A 15,148-nucleotide genomic window follows, 5' to 3' on the forward strand; every position below is an offset into this window, starting at 1 on the left:
CTATCCTTGCACATCTTTTTTTTTTTTTTTTAATACATCCTTGCTTCCTTGTGTAATCCATGTTTACTTAATAGCAAACCTTGTTATTAACAAGGTTATTAAAAGTGATCCAATTCTCACCTTCTTGCTTCAATCAGAATAAAATAATTTATGACTTCTGCATACTGATACAGCCATCACTGAACAAAAAAACCCAAACATACCCTGGATAGAATTTTGATAGAAACAATCTGAATATTGACTAAACATACAGAAAAAAACCACCAGACCCAGGCAAGGGGCGGGGGGGGGGGGGGGAGGGGGCGAGGCTAAAGAGTACTGAAATTCAAAGAAATACTAGAAAATATGGCACAAAAATATAAAAATAAAAAGACAGGATACCTGTGCAAGGTGCTTTTTTGTACACAGTCTAAGGTAACCAGAAATGTTCAGAATATTGCAAGTGGAACTCACTACATTTTTGTGGACAATAGCACTTTTTGCTGCATTTTACTATAATGCAAATTTACTTAATTTTCTGCTTCAAGTCAAGGCATTTCACATAGTTTACAGGAAATTTTACTGCACAGTTTTCCCGTATGATAAAAGGTTTGGGACTCAGGTACTGGAGTGTCCATAAGTCTGGGCTGCACGATGGAGAGACCACAGGGATTTGAGAGTTGGCTACTGGAGAGGCCAGGAAGTTCATAACCGCTCATGGAGAAATCATGGAGTCTACCAGGGTTAGTTACCAGTAAGACTATAGGTTTGGATCAGCTTATGGAAAACACCCATTTGAATGTGTGTGTCAGTGTGTAAGGCAACTGGGAGACCAGGGAATCCAGCAGCAACTACTGGGTGGACCTAGGTTGCCTATAAGGGCAGTTACTGGAGGAATCCACAGTACGTTTGTCCATGCATGTCTATTTCCATGGCATTGTAAAATCTCTATGTACTACTGTATATTCAGGAAGCAGTATTTATATCCCACACTTGACCAGTGTTTTATACTGAGTCATGCAACTGTACATTTTCTTTTCACCAAACAGAAAATACCAATACGGAAATCTAGGTTTTAAGACATGAAACTTTAAAGCTGTAAGAGAAAAGTGTTATGCTCTAAGATAAGGAATATATCTCTATGTAACTGAGAATCCCTTCTGAAAAGCTTAGCAGGGAAACGAAATCATAGGGAAATCTTGCCTTTCTTTAATGAGATGAGCTGCCACAATTCTCGTTTTTGTTAAGAAAAACAGTTTTAAGTGATTTCAAAGCAGGTGCGAGTGAAGAACAGAAAGAGCGCAGAACCCAAGTATAAAGTGAAACAGTGTCATTAAAGCAAAGCAGTTTTCTTTCATGCAGGTAGCCAAGCAGAGGGCATGTCTACAATACTAGGTGCTGACATGTCCAGCTGACCTAGAAAGTGGGTGGACCACACATGATCAAAAAATAGCGTAGTGACACTAGTGTGACATTGAGTCTGAGTTAAGGGGCCCCACTTCTCTGCATGGCCAATGTTAACTTGAGCTCGGGATAATGCTTGCAGTTTTGATGTTTGCTGTTCTTTACTGGCCAGTTCTAATGACACCTTCCCCTATTCCACTTAAATGCCTTTGCTGGTGACAAGTCTCGTTTTGCAGTATACTTAAGCAATGTTCTCTCATGTTAAAATTTCCAGTTTCTGACTGTTTCTTGTCTGATTATTGTGCCTTGATATCCCTTTCTTTCGCAATGTGTTTTTTGGGTTTTTTTTTCACATCTGTTCTCATACTCAAGTCTAACCCCACTGCTTTTTAGGACTCTTCTGTTCACTGTACTTGGTACGATTTTCCCTTTTACTTAATTTCTAAACATTCAGTTCTTCTAGGCACTTCTTTCTATCACAAGGTCTGGCTACCAAACAACATCTACAGGTCTACATTTGGCTGTAACTTAATAAAAAGGAAAGTTGGAATTTACACAATTTGCCATTTTAAAACAAAGCAATTCGCTATATTTAGAAGTGATGTGTATTTCTGAAATTCTCTAATAATATAATTGAACAAATTAACTGTCTACCAAAAGTTATTTTAAGAGGAGAAATATTAATCAGATTTGCAAAAAGTAGTTAATTGTACCACAGTACTTCGGGATTAAAAACAGAAATATTGCAGCATCTGTGTGCAAGGTTTAAAAAGACGATCAATCAATTTATTTCATTACAAATTTTTTATTGAATTACAACAATAATATGCCATAAGTATAATACAAGATGTGAATAACACCGTTAACAAACCACATCACCCAAAATATGAAGGAGTAAGATACATTCTTATAATCTGTCCAAGTATGTTATTTCCTTATCTACTATCAATATGATGTAGTACTGTTCTCTTTTGCTCGGCCTAGTTTCATGTCAGCTAAAACTTCAGTATGATTGACCACACCTGATCTACCTTATGTATCTGCATTGGCTTTGCAGGCTGTACATTGGAAATGGTAAAAATGGCCAACATCTTCAATACTGTCTGGAGTATTTTATCTCAAATATCTGAATGAAGATTATATTTCTGTTATAAAGACATGCTTTATAATCTGTAAGTATAGGTTGCTCTTTACCCCATCCCCCATATGCATCAGTTACTGTTAGCAGATCTTAGATGACTATTTCTTGGTTGGTGTTGTAAAAAAGTCAAGATTACTTGTAAGAATATTCTAACACTTAAGATGCACGTATAAATATATATTTTCTATTTTTTAAAAAAATAAAATATTATTTTCATCCAGAGGAAGGACAGTTGAACTAAACTGCTGCTGAAGCAATTAGGAAGCAGAGATGCATTTCTTTATAAAGACAGTGAAATCGAGACAGATTGGAGCATCGGGCAGTGATTAAGGGGACGAAGTTTAACAAGTCCAAATGCTGGATTCTGCTCCTGGATGGAGTAACACGGGGCACAAGCCGTGAGAGGCGCGGCTGGAGAGCAGCCCTGCAGGAAGGGGTCAGGGTGCTGGGGGCAGCCGGCTCAGTGAGCCAGCAGTGCCCGGGCAGCCGAGGGACAAACCGCATCCCGGGGGCACCAAAGGCAGCCCACCCCGCCGCTCAGAAGGGGCGACGTCCCACCGCATCCAGCGCCGGTGCGGCCTCACCCCGGGTGCTGTGCGCGGTGCTGGGCCCCGCCATTTCAGAAGGGTGTGAAGGTCCTCGAAGGCGCCCAGAGGAGGCCAACAGCGCTGGTGGGAGGGTGGGAAGGCCCGGCCTGCGCGGGGCGGCTGAGGCTCTGGGCTCCTCTGGTTTGGAGCAAAGGGGGCTGAGGGGCGACCTCGCTGCTCTCTGCAGCTTCCTGGGGAGGGGACGTGGGGAGGGAGGTGCTGATCCCTTCTGCCCGGGATCCGGTGATGGACACGCGGGAATGGTTCAAAGCTGCGCCAGGGGAGGCTCAGGCTGGACGTCAGGAAGCACTTCTTCACCGAGAGGGTGGTCAGACACTGCAACAGGCTTCCTGGGGCGGTGGGCGATGCCCCAGGCCTGTCAGTGCTTCAGAGGCGTTTGGCCAATGCCCTTAGTAAGGAGCTTTAACCCTTGGTCAGCCCCGAAGCGGTGTCAGGCGGCTGGACTAGGTGATCGTTGTGCGTCCCTTCCAGCTGAAATATTCTATTCTATTAAAAAATTACTACTAGCTAATCTCCAGAGTTGTCCACAGCTGGAATTTCAGTCCCATTGTTACTTTGTGGCTCAAAGTTATTCATGTTTGCAACATCTTCAGCGTAAAAAAATTAACTTATACCTTCTCAGAATAGCAATGACAGATGCTTTATAACTACTATATGGAAGCATATAGACAGAACATTTTAGATGGCTTGGAAGGACAGGGGTATGACCCCACAAATCCATGTATGTTTTCATGTTGACAGTGCTCATTTTAATGCCTTTCACGACAACATACAGCTGTGTTTTTCCTCCCCTCTGATGCCTCTTTAGTTACATCAGTTTATTTATTCCTATTATAGGAACTAGGCCACCTGAAAAAAACTTGCAAATTTGATCAGATATTCCACAAAATGAGTTTGTTAGTTGCTTGATTCAGTTCACAGTCTCACAGCACAGTCAATGGTGTCAAAACAAAAGAGCGGCAATGCTCCGTGACTTGAAATAAGCAGGGAAAAAATCAGGATTAACATATGAAGGATAACTAAAGAAAGTGCAATTTAATGTAAGGAAATGAAGACTGAATGAAAAAACATTATATATCTTCAAATATTGTAAAAAAGAAAGGTCTTATGCCAGCGCTGCTATTGAATTTGGAACTTTATACTAAGAAACAGTGCAAAGCAGGGTCAGAAACAGCCCTAAGACAGCATCTGCTCTATCTTCAATATCAAAGTGCTTTCTCACTGCTTAAAGACATGAACCTACTCTTTCCTAACCTACTCTTAATGATTCAGTGATGGATTTCCACCATCTGCCCAGAAATCTACAAATCTTAAAAAAATGAAATCTGCCTTCTCCATAACCTCTCCGAAACTCTTACATGCAAGCCTTCCTAGTCTCTCACCTAAATAACCTGTTGTGCGATTTGGAACTATTACTGTTTACTTTGTGCACTACAGAGAACTGATTAACCTGTTCCCTTCTGCAGCGGCTTTTAAGTACTTGAAAATTGTTATTACATTCCTCTACTATCATCCTCCTCAAGATCAAAGATTTCAAGTTTTTCCCTTATCATGGATTTCTGATAAAGCTTGCTGCTTTCGCCTCGATTCTCTGAAATTATTCTACCTCTTCTTGAAGCAAAAGACTCCAAAAATGAATGAAGGACTTCAATTTAGTCATTACCATTGCTAGAGAATAGAAGGAAAAATATACATCTTATGAACTTTATATCTGACTTAATGCTTGCCCTTCTCACCAATGATAGCTTGTCCTAGTAAACAAAGAAGTAGCCATATGTCTAACTCAGATAAAATAAATTTATCTGCAAAGAATAGCTGAAACATATGGCAAAACAGTCTTTCTTTTGCAAAGCATGCCTTCACTGTGGAAATAGATTTCATATTCAGATAACTGAAGTGAAACACACCAAAAAGTATTCAACAGGCTTAACTCTCAGCTTGTGACCTGCTATAGTCTATGGCTTCTTTTATTTTCACAGAATTGTTGTTTAGCTGTTCCCCATCCTATTTCTGTGTGGCTATTTTTTCTGACCTAAATTCTTATGTTTCCATCCCTTCTTGTTATGTCATCCCTTATTTTTTCATAACGTGATTTCAATTTGTAAAGGCTACTTTGGATTCTCTACCATTGCAACTCCACCATGCTGATTTTCTTTAATTTGTTTACTTTTTAAGTTGATGTTTAAGTATACTAATAAAAATCCTGACTAGTACTGGGTACAGGACAGATGCATATAGACCTCCACTTGATAAAAACTTTTGATGCTGAACCAGTGATAACTATCTCTGGTCTTACTTTCCAACTGGTTTTGTTTTCATCTTAACATAAATTAATCTTGATCGTGTTTTGCTGCTAGCTTGTAAGAATGTCATGTGATACCACATTGAAAGTTGTATTAAAAGCAAGATATCTAATATTTACTGTTTCTCTATCTATAAGGCCTGCTACCCTCTCAGAGGAAGAAACCAAACTGGTTTGACATAAGTTGTTCATGACAAAGCTGTTACTCATCTCTTTGTTCCCCTTGCAATGTTTACAGATAAATAGTTTGATTATATTGTTCTATTTCTCCCCTTCATAATTAGACAGACCCCATTAGTTCTCCCTTTTGGTATTAACAGCATTCAGTAGCTCATTTGAGACTGACTTCTTTAATGAAAACTAATGAAAATCTTTGGCCTTTCCACTTGTTAGAGAACTAAAATTTCTTGGTCTTTCTCTTACTTCTGTCATTGTACAAGAAAGATATTTCACATTTTCCAAATTGCCCCTCTTTAGCCACATCTCATTTCATGTCCTGTGCTTGGGGAGGCTGTCCAAATGGTTATTTGGAAAAATGTAGCTAAACAGTTAAGAGGGCAGCAGGGAAAAATATATAAATTTTAATTAAGAGTGTCTGTTTGGTTTTGGTTTCTTCCCCCTATAGGCTCTGGCAAAGTCTCTTTAATTCTGAAGCTGCAGAGGTGGGGGTGGAGAGGAAGGGACTGTTCCTTGAGCCTAGTGTTCATCACTGCTATTTGCCATATTTTTTGCATGCTGAAGAATGGGATTAAGGGAATACCCTCAGAGTATAAAGTACTCTAATAGGACTGAACAAATAATCTGATTACAGAGTGAGCTGTGCACTGCTCAAAACAGTGAATACAGTACACATGCAAACATGCACATACATGTATATCATAGTCAGAAAAACTATGTTGCAGTACTGATATAATTTATTGGCAGCCTAATCTAGTACTATATTCTTATTAACCCCTAAAAATTCTTTGGGTCTGAAAAACATACCACACTGTCCACTGGATAAAGAAAAACAGGACCCTGATTAATCACATAATACAGACATATACATTATAAGCATACACTTTTCACTGGTGAAGTGGGCAAAATATTAAAAGGAGCTGAGCCATCCTCAGCTTCCTTTAAAATAATTCCAAACACTAAAACAATGTTCTAGGAAAGAGTATTTACATATATGTAATGAAAATCTGATTAATTTCTCTCAGAAGAAAAAACCCCCAACACTTTACTGAATAGCATACTTATTAAGTGTATACCCTGTTGGGGTATTAAATAAAATGACAACGGGAAAGACTGTGGCAGATGCTAAATGTATAACATATGCAAAAGTGTTGGTTACATAATGTACAGCTGCAGTGTTGATATAACTGGTACCTGGACTTCTTTATTCAGAGCTGAATTTTATGATAATTTGTAAAGGAAAAAAGATTTGGGACTGGATTTTATTTTGCCTTTTTATGATTTATTAGGAATTCAGAAGCTGTTCTTTTCTTCCAGCTTAACATTAAAGGTAAAATTGCAGGCAGTCTCAAGCGACACTAGGAAATGATGATACCACATGAGACAACACAATGAAACTCAGGGAACTGCAAGAAAATTTTTTTCCTTTTGACATCAGGAGAGCTGGTGAAAATCACAACCTGACATATTAGCTGACGTCTGCAAGAAAACGTGTCATTTAAGACGTATTAACTAATTAAGATAAACATCAGGGAGCTTTGGCTTCAATAAGATTACCTACTGAAGGTTAAAGTAAATGAAGGTAAAAGGTTAAAGTCTTTCTCAGTGCAGTCAAAATTCTGTAAAGCCATTCTTTGTTTGGATAAAAAACCTCCCTCAATTCAATCTCTTACAGAATATAAACAGTTGTCTGAGACTTATTTACAGTTTTATTAAAGTAACTTCTTATTTCAGCTTGAAAGTATGGAAATAGAAAAATGCTTTTAAAATTACTAATGCAGAGTCTAATCCAAACGGTGTATTAGAATTCTTAATCATTTTAGCTTTTGAAATAGAAAAGCACGTTGGAAAGATTATAAATTGAAGACCTTAGGGACATGGTTTAGTGGTGGACTTGGCAGTGCTAGGTTGATGGTTGGATTCGATGACCTTAAGGGTCTTTCCCAACCTCAACAATTCCATGATCCCATGATCTTGAGATATGTTCAACCCAAATGCCAAACAAAGGAATAAAAAGGGAAGTTTTGATTTTGGCTATGCATTGTACTTTATTTGTGGTCTATTTCGGTACTTTTATATAGGTGTTCAATTGTTCATAAACTTATAATATCTTAATACAGCCAAAATAAGAATAACCATGCACATTAAATGTACAGCACTGTCAAAAGAAAAAGAATAACAAACCCAAGAAATTAGTTGTAAATGAATATAAGAACTGGAGGATGTTAGGTGACAGTTTCTACCTTAGTGAGCAACTGTCACTTCTTCGTAAAGACATTCATAGATAATTTAGTTCTATGCAAAAGCTGATTTTGCCAGCAGGCCTCTTGTAGGTCAAGCAGCTGGCAGTTAGTAAAAGTAACCGAGACTGAACCCAAAACGTAACAAGACAATTGGCAGCTGCCACAGTGGTTTATGACTTCTTAAACAAGACTGGAGGAAATAAAGGAAATAGCATAATAGCTCAGAGAAGTAAAACAAATGCTCAGTTAAGCAAAAACAGGAAAAGCAAGGAACTGAGAAAATTACAGAACCTGATCAGAACAGCTAACCTGTGAACACTCTGAATGAAGGAAAGCTGAATGTACTGAGTTACACAATTTCCAAGTTCTCCAGACTCCCAGGACATTTAGACAACAGATGTAAGATCTCATTAATGGGGATTATACATCACTGGTGAGTTTTGCAGTTACATATGCAGCTAGTAAGCCTTGTCCATTATATTATGGACGGTCCCAATCCCCAGCACGGCAGTTCAGACAATGGATTTGGCATCCATGGGTGGGCTCAAAGGCTGAGTGAACCAAAGTATTCTTTTTGGATTGAAAGACTGAGACCTTTCAGCTCTCACTGATCTCAAAACCTCTGTTGAATGGGACCTATGAAGCAATTCTGCATGGTTAATATGCTATTCTCTTCAAAAATAACTCACTTTGCTTAGGAAGGAATGACTCTGAAACATCAATTTACATGAATTCTTACTTGAGAACTTTCTGTACATAAGTTTTCATTCACAATTAATTCTTAGGGTTAGATGAAATTTCTTTTGAAAAAGAACACTGAGTTACGATCTTGGTATCTAAATAAAGACAGCTACTATTATCCAGCCTTTCAAAGACATAATTAGCCATTAGCAGTTATCGACAATATCACAACAGCATTCACGTGCAATCACCTCATCAACATACTGATGAGTTTGGATTTTAATGCCAATCAATCATGAAATTATTTAATTAAAATTACATGTCGAATTCTTGAGTTTTGCTTAAACTCCAGATCCCTTCCTACCTACTTAACTTTCCGTATGTTCAGCTTACTTCTCTGAGCATAACTTTGCTTATAGGTGTACCCTCTATGTGCCAGACTGTGCACTGAAGACTTTTCAAGCCTGCTTCTTTTCCCTCCTGCTGCTATCTACCCTCCCTTACAACTTCTGTTATTTGAGTCCACCGGGCAACCTCACTCCTTGCAAACAGTATAAATGGGTCCAAATTACAGGAATGGCCACACAGCATAGCTGCTATGCACGAGAGAGTCCGCAGCTTTACTGGGTAAGCTCTTCTGGCACTTTTTCTGTCATGCAAAATAGAAAGATGCAGACAGCTCAGTGTTTTTTGTAAAGCCAGTTTTGCACAGAATGTGCTTTCACAGGGGAAACATCGTGGCAGAGGCCCCCGGGCTACTGTGTATCAATTCCATTTTAAGTCTTGCAGTATTTTTCTGTTTCAGCATTCCCATGCAGACAGGAAAGGTGCAGCTTGGCCAAGTTTTCTAAAACCTCTGTCAAAACAGGAATGCCTGTTGGGTTCTTTTCAACTTTTGAGCAGGCAGGCTAAAATGACTGGTACAGCTAGGGAAAGTATCCCTAGATGTATGTCCCTGTATTTCAGTCAGGCCACAATTCTATAAAGTATGAGACCATCAAAATTATGGCTATAGAAGAAAGGACTAAAAGCAAGAAAGCAAGCCCCAGGATGGACAAATCCCAGGGACAGAAAAGGCTGGAGACTGTGATTTAAAATACCTACTCTACCAATCCCCATTTTAGCTGTTGGATACAGACCAGCCCTGCAATACAAGACGAGAGAAATGGAGTGCAAAATCTCTTCTCTGCATTCATAAATATAGTCTGCACAACAAAGGTGTGAGAACAAAAAGGCTTCTTAGCAGGAATATATCCTGCATAGCTGGTTTCAACCACTTCTTTAATACTCTTGTTGGTATTTCTGATTATAACACCGTATCCATGTATCTTTAGGTGCATTATTTCTATATGTTGTTTAACGCCAAATACAAGGTGTACTTAATCTCAGAAAAAAAGAAAAGGGAAAAAAAATCAATTGAGTTTAAATGAAGCAGAAAGAACTGACACACCTTGGAGTTTCTTTTCACCCCTAGAAAGGCTGTTCTCTTTTCTCCACCGCCCCCTTTTTGATTCTGGTTAACTAATTCATCATGTTTCTCTCACATCTAGCTGTAATAAATACATTTTCCATGAATTAGTAACATGCATGCAGTTTCTGGATAGATAAGACACAGAGTCAGTTGGCACAAGATCTACCTCACTAGTATTATCGCAGCCAAATTTGCTGCTTGAGTCACAGAGCAAGACCACTACTGAACTCAGAAATTACACTGCAAAAGGCTACAGAAAAATGAACAACACTTTTTTTTTTTTGTTCTCAGACTGAAGCCTTAGCCAGTCTAAAAGCTTGTTACTGTAAAAAACATACTGCTTTTGTGCAATGTCTATGACCATCAGTAGGGCTCAGAGATGATAGTACCAGAAATGAAAGACCTGTATCTTCAATACCTGAAGATAATTTTGTAGAAATATTTCATTACAGGTAGTAACTGTTACCTAACTTTACGGTACTCCCTATTTTGCTAGCACAGTGGTGAAACTGGAATTACAAATTACAAATGTACAACTTTAAGCAAATCAAATGCACTGAAAAAGCTTGCTCGGCCAAAAGCCTATGCACAGACCTAGCACCAAATGCAAATCCTGCATTCTCCACTAAATGCAGGGAAGTATTTCTTTGAAATGGAAACACAAACATTTCTGAATTACTGCTAACCCTCTGAAGTCATGCCAAAGAAGTAAAAGCCACACACACCTATATAAAGAATACCTAAATACCTATAAATTTAAGGATTCCATTGAGGAAGGAATTTTCCGTATCAACTAAGCAGTGTGTGGGAAAGAACTGTCTTTATTTTACCATGGTTGCAATCAGAAATATTTCTTTGCTGACATTTACAGAGTTCAACATGCAAACATAAAAATCCTCCAAAAAAGCAATGGAAACAGTTTGACAATCACATCCTTTCAGAAATAAAATGCACTGCAAGTCATTATAATTACAGGAAAAAGTACCTAGTTACCTCTTACATTTTTTGTAATTTTAGTCATTAGCTTGGAGTTCAAAATCTCCTACTCATCCATAAAATACATGAAAACCTGGCATCACTGAGGAAACATTTTCTACTTTGCTTTTCTTGAAGGGGGCAAATCATTTGGAAAGAAATACCTTAGAATAAATTAAAATAATCTGCTTAACAAAATACTATAAGCCTATCTAAATAGTAAGCATAATAAAAGGTTCTTTTGTATTTCCCAATCTCTGTGAGTTTGTTGTATTTCAACTGGAATTTTTAGAAATACTTCAGGAAAAGATTAAGGAGTCTTTGTAACTGCAGAAACTTAAGATACAGTGATTTAATCTTAGACTTAAGAATTCTATATGTAGAATAATATCACCATATATTATGCTTTATTTAATAGGAAAAATCTATATTTTCCTAGAACTGTTTGTAAACCTTCTAGGGATAGTTCGGTTTTGTGTGTAGTTCCACAACTATCCATTCATTTCCCTAAGAGTCTTTAGCCAGTTTACAGGAAAACTTACTAAGAGGTGAACAAACACAAATGCATGAGATAATTCTTAATTATTATTAATTTCTTCCTATATTAATGTAACTGAACACTTATGAATTAAATCCATGCCATGGATAAAGTTCAATATTAACATAAATACTGTTATTTCAGGTATACCTTGTCAGTGGCTGTTATTGACAAGACCTACTTAAAAGATCAATTCATTTAAATTACCTAAAAATAGGGGATGCAAATTTAGTCATTTAGAATGGATATGGAATTTCATAAATCACACCTGAAGTATGGGCTAAGACACAGGTATACATCCTGACAGCAGAATATGTAACTGCAACTTACGGCAAAATGAGCTTCAGTTACTCTGTTCAGTGAAGAGCAGCTGTATTAAACCTGTAGATGACAGTTCACTTTCTGAGTGGCACAAATCAGCACTTTGACAATGCTGAACATGAAAAATCTTGCTTCCTCACTTTTTCCCTGTTACCCTTGCTTTTGATTCAGTTCCTTCCTTCCCACCCTCAGTAATGCAGTTTCTCCACCCTGTCCAGGATACAGCATCCATATGATCTCAGGATTGAAGGTTTAATGAGCTAAACAGCTTCTGGTTTTCCCAAGCTAGTTTTCTGACGTTTTAGTGAGCTGGCTAGGCTCATGCGCGAGGTAAGCAACACACATATGTGGGAAGAACCAGGAAAAGAGAAACAAGATAAGAGATTTTCCATTCTGCCCTGGAAAGTTGTTAATGTGCCTACATCTATTTCATGTAACTGTGTCTTATTAGCATGTTTTGAAGAGGAAATATAGCCTGTTTCAAAATTTCAGGATCTGTTAGTATCTGCAGGGAAACAGAAATGGAGGCAAAAGGTTTCCTGTTCAATAAACATAAAAAAAGGTGAACCTGAAGTTTTAGAGAAATCTGTAGGCAGAAGAAACAATCTCAAAAGTATTAGAGGCAACTACGGGACAGCAAAACACAGTCAACTGTCAAGAAAAACACATGCTAGAAAGGTCACTGTAACTTACCTGTCTTGGAACAAGGAAGTAATGTTCCCTCAGTAATGAGTCTGACTGAGCTGAACTTGGAGTTGATTGTGTGGCCCCCACCAGGTAACGCTTCCAGAATGACAAACCAGGACTCACCTCACTCAACCAGATGCCTATAGCTCGCTCAGCCTGCAGCTGAGCTCTGTAGGGTCCCTATATGGTTAATGAAGACAGGCTCCTGCAGAATGCGACTCACCTGTTTTAGTCAAAGGATAAGACAAATTTCTCTGAGATGTGCCCATTTTTTCATGGACTGTAAGCAAGCAGTCTGTGCAGGCTGTTGTAAGTATCCACAAGAACTGCAGTCGCAGTAACGCGGGAAGAAGTTGAGGCACAAACAGCAAAAACTCCCCCCCCTCCAGCAATATATGTACAGAGTAACGAAGCATCATCACCACAGACAACTGCAAACACCCTCCAGGGGCACATCTACAGACACTGAAGACGTCACTCGTGTCTGAGTACAATACCCAGTCTGTCTCCATGAGACCCCACTCTTCTCCCCTAGCCAACATAAAAGTAATGGGACACTCCTGTTCAGCTTGATGAACTTCCGATATGCACCTAAGCTCTGCATGAGGCATGGGGTTATACTTTCTTTTAATAAAATAGTAATGAAAGACTGAGGATGGATGTAAAAATTAAATATTGTTACAAGAAATAAATACAAGCTGTAAACCCAACACACTTTTTATGATTTATGTGGGAAACTTCAACAAAAGAAAGAAAGGGAAGTTCAAACGAAAATTAAAGAAATCACTGCTAGGCAATATTACCTGATAAAATAATTTAACTATCCTTCAGCCTCCCTCTTACATTACATTTTATTGTTGATTATACTCACTGGAATCTTAGGATGAACATTAAGGTCTCTAAGGCAACAAAAATACTGCATCTACAGAACACCTACCTTACATGTCCAATTTAAAAGCAACCTTATTTTTGCTACCAGTTTTTATTAGTAATTTTTGGCAACTTCCACATTCTGTTCAATTTTGCTTCTCTAATCAAATTCATAACCTGATATGTGGAATCACCCACCTGGGGATGAAACAGCAGCCCTGTTATTTATGATTTGAAGGCTGGGAAAGGAAGAGAGAGAATGAAATCGGATTTACAAGGAGCAGCTCAGTGAGCATGGAGGGCAGAACCAGTCTGAAAGTTATGTTTACTAATATTTACTAATTTTAACCAAATAAAACAAATCGTAACAGCAGGCACACAATATATAGACACACGCCTTTATAACCTGTAAAAACAATTATATTTTTTTTCTTCTAATCATAGTATTTAAGATTTTTACTGACAGAAAAGAATTTCATATTATTAGGTAAACTGTTTACTGTAAAATGGCACAGATGATACCTTTTATAAATGAAGTATTACTTAAGCTATTAATCCATTTAACTTTCCTAATTTCATCGCACTGATGTGTGGAAGGATATGCTAACAGCTTGCAGTTTAACTTCCCCTGTCAATCAGGCCAAGGTCAGGGTCATACACACCTGTGAGAAGAAACAGATGAGGGGGCTAGGTGGGAGAGAAACATTTACAGTTTTAGTTCCAAGGACAGACTAGAACAATGCTCTTGTTTTTGACAAATTCTTATAAATATTTTGCTTTAGACAAAACCACCACTCTTCACTTTCTATTATGAAATCTGCATGGAGAAACTTTAAAAAAATCACTATTTCCTTAGTAAACATAGGGTACTATTTTATGTGAGAGATAGATGAATTGAATGTGCTGGCAGACAATTTTGTTTCCTGAAGTGCTTTAGAACAGAAATGATGGCTTTTTCGTTATGGTAATGGCATAGAGATTTTTTGAATATGTGCAATTACATAAATTTTGGCTTTGACACATGCAAGGGCTATTGCACTGTACTTGGAAATCTGTTTATAATGAAAATTCATGTAATTTGTTTTTTTCTATGTCTGACAAGATCTGCTGTCTTGTATTGATGTTTTCTTTTGTCATGAAACAGACCACAAAACACAACCAAAATCCTTCTCTGAATCCCCTTACCTCTCCACTCAATAAAGAAAACACAGCAAAATAATTTCCAGAAGGCTGTAATCAAGCCAAAGAGTGCTATACAAAGGAAACTTTCTGCACGAAGGTATTGAAGTGTAACGATAAAGGGTGCATCCAGCACCAGGCTAAAACCTAAGTTATCTTTCCCAGATACTCTGAGTTTGAAATAACAAAATGGTGACTGTGTGATTCATCATTACTTCAGATCTGAAGTACTGCTAAGCACGCGAAATAAGACTGAGCATGAAAATCACTGTACCATTTAATGCAAATACTCTCAAACCCTCAGAGGAAATGTCTATATATTTAGAAAATACCTAGAAATACAGTGGATATATAGTGAAATATCCTATATGATATCCTGTATGATATTACTGTCTTAACATTCAGTATATCTAAGACAAAATTATCTAATGTTTGATTGCTGTAAGATTAAAAAGTAAAGCAAATAAAAAAATGAAAGGGAAGCAGTCAGATCAGAATTCTGATGTTTTAGAGCCACAGGTATGAGTATGACCTGTCAATGTATGTTTTGTGGGAGGAGGCTAGAACTTTCA

The 15,148-nt window shown here is 37.9% G+C and overlaps 1 protein-coding gene across 1 annotated transcript in view; it reads right to left on the bottom strand.

The window, feature by feature from the left end:
* Window positions 1–15,148, bottom strand: part of PRLR (prolactin receptor) — a 148,040-nt gene that overhangs the window by 101,753 nt on the left and 31,139 nt on the right. The gene's annotated exons all lie outside the window — the stretch shown is intronic.

Source organism: Falco punctatus, assembly GCF_963210335.1.
Source record: "Falco punctatus genome assembly, chromosome: Z".
Classification (NCBI taxonomy): Eukaryota; Metazoa; Chordata; class Aves; order Falconiformes; family Falconidae; genus Falco; species Falco punctatus.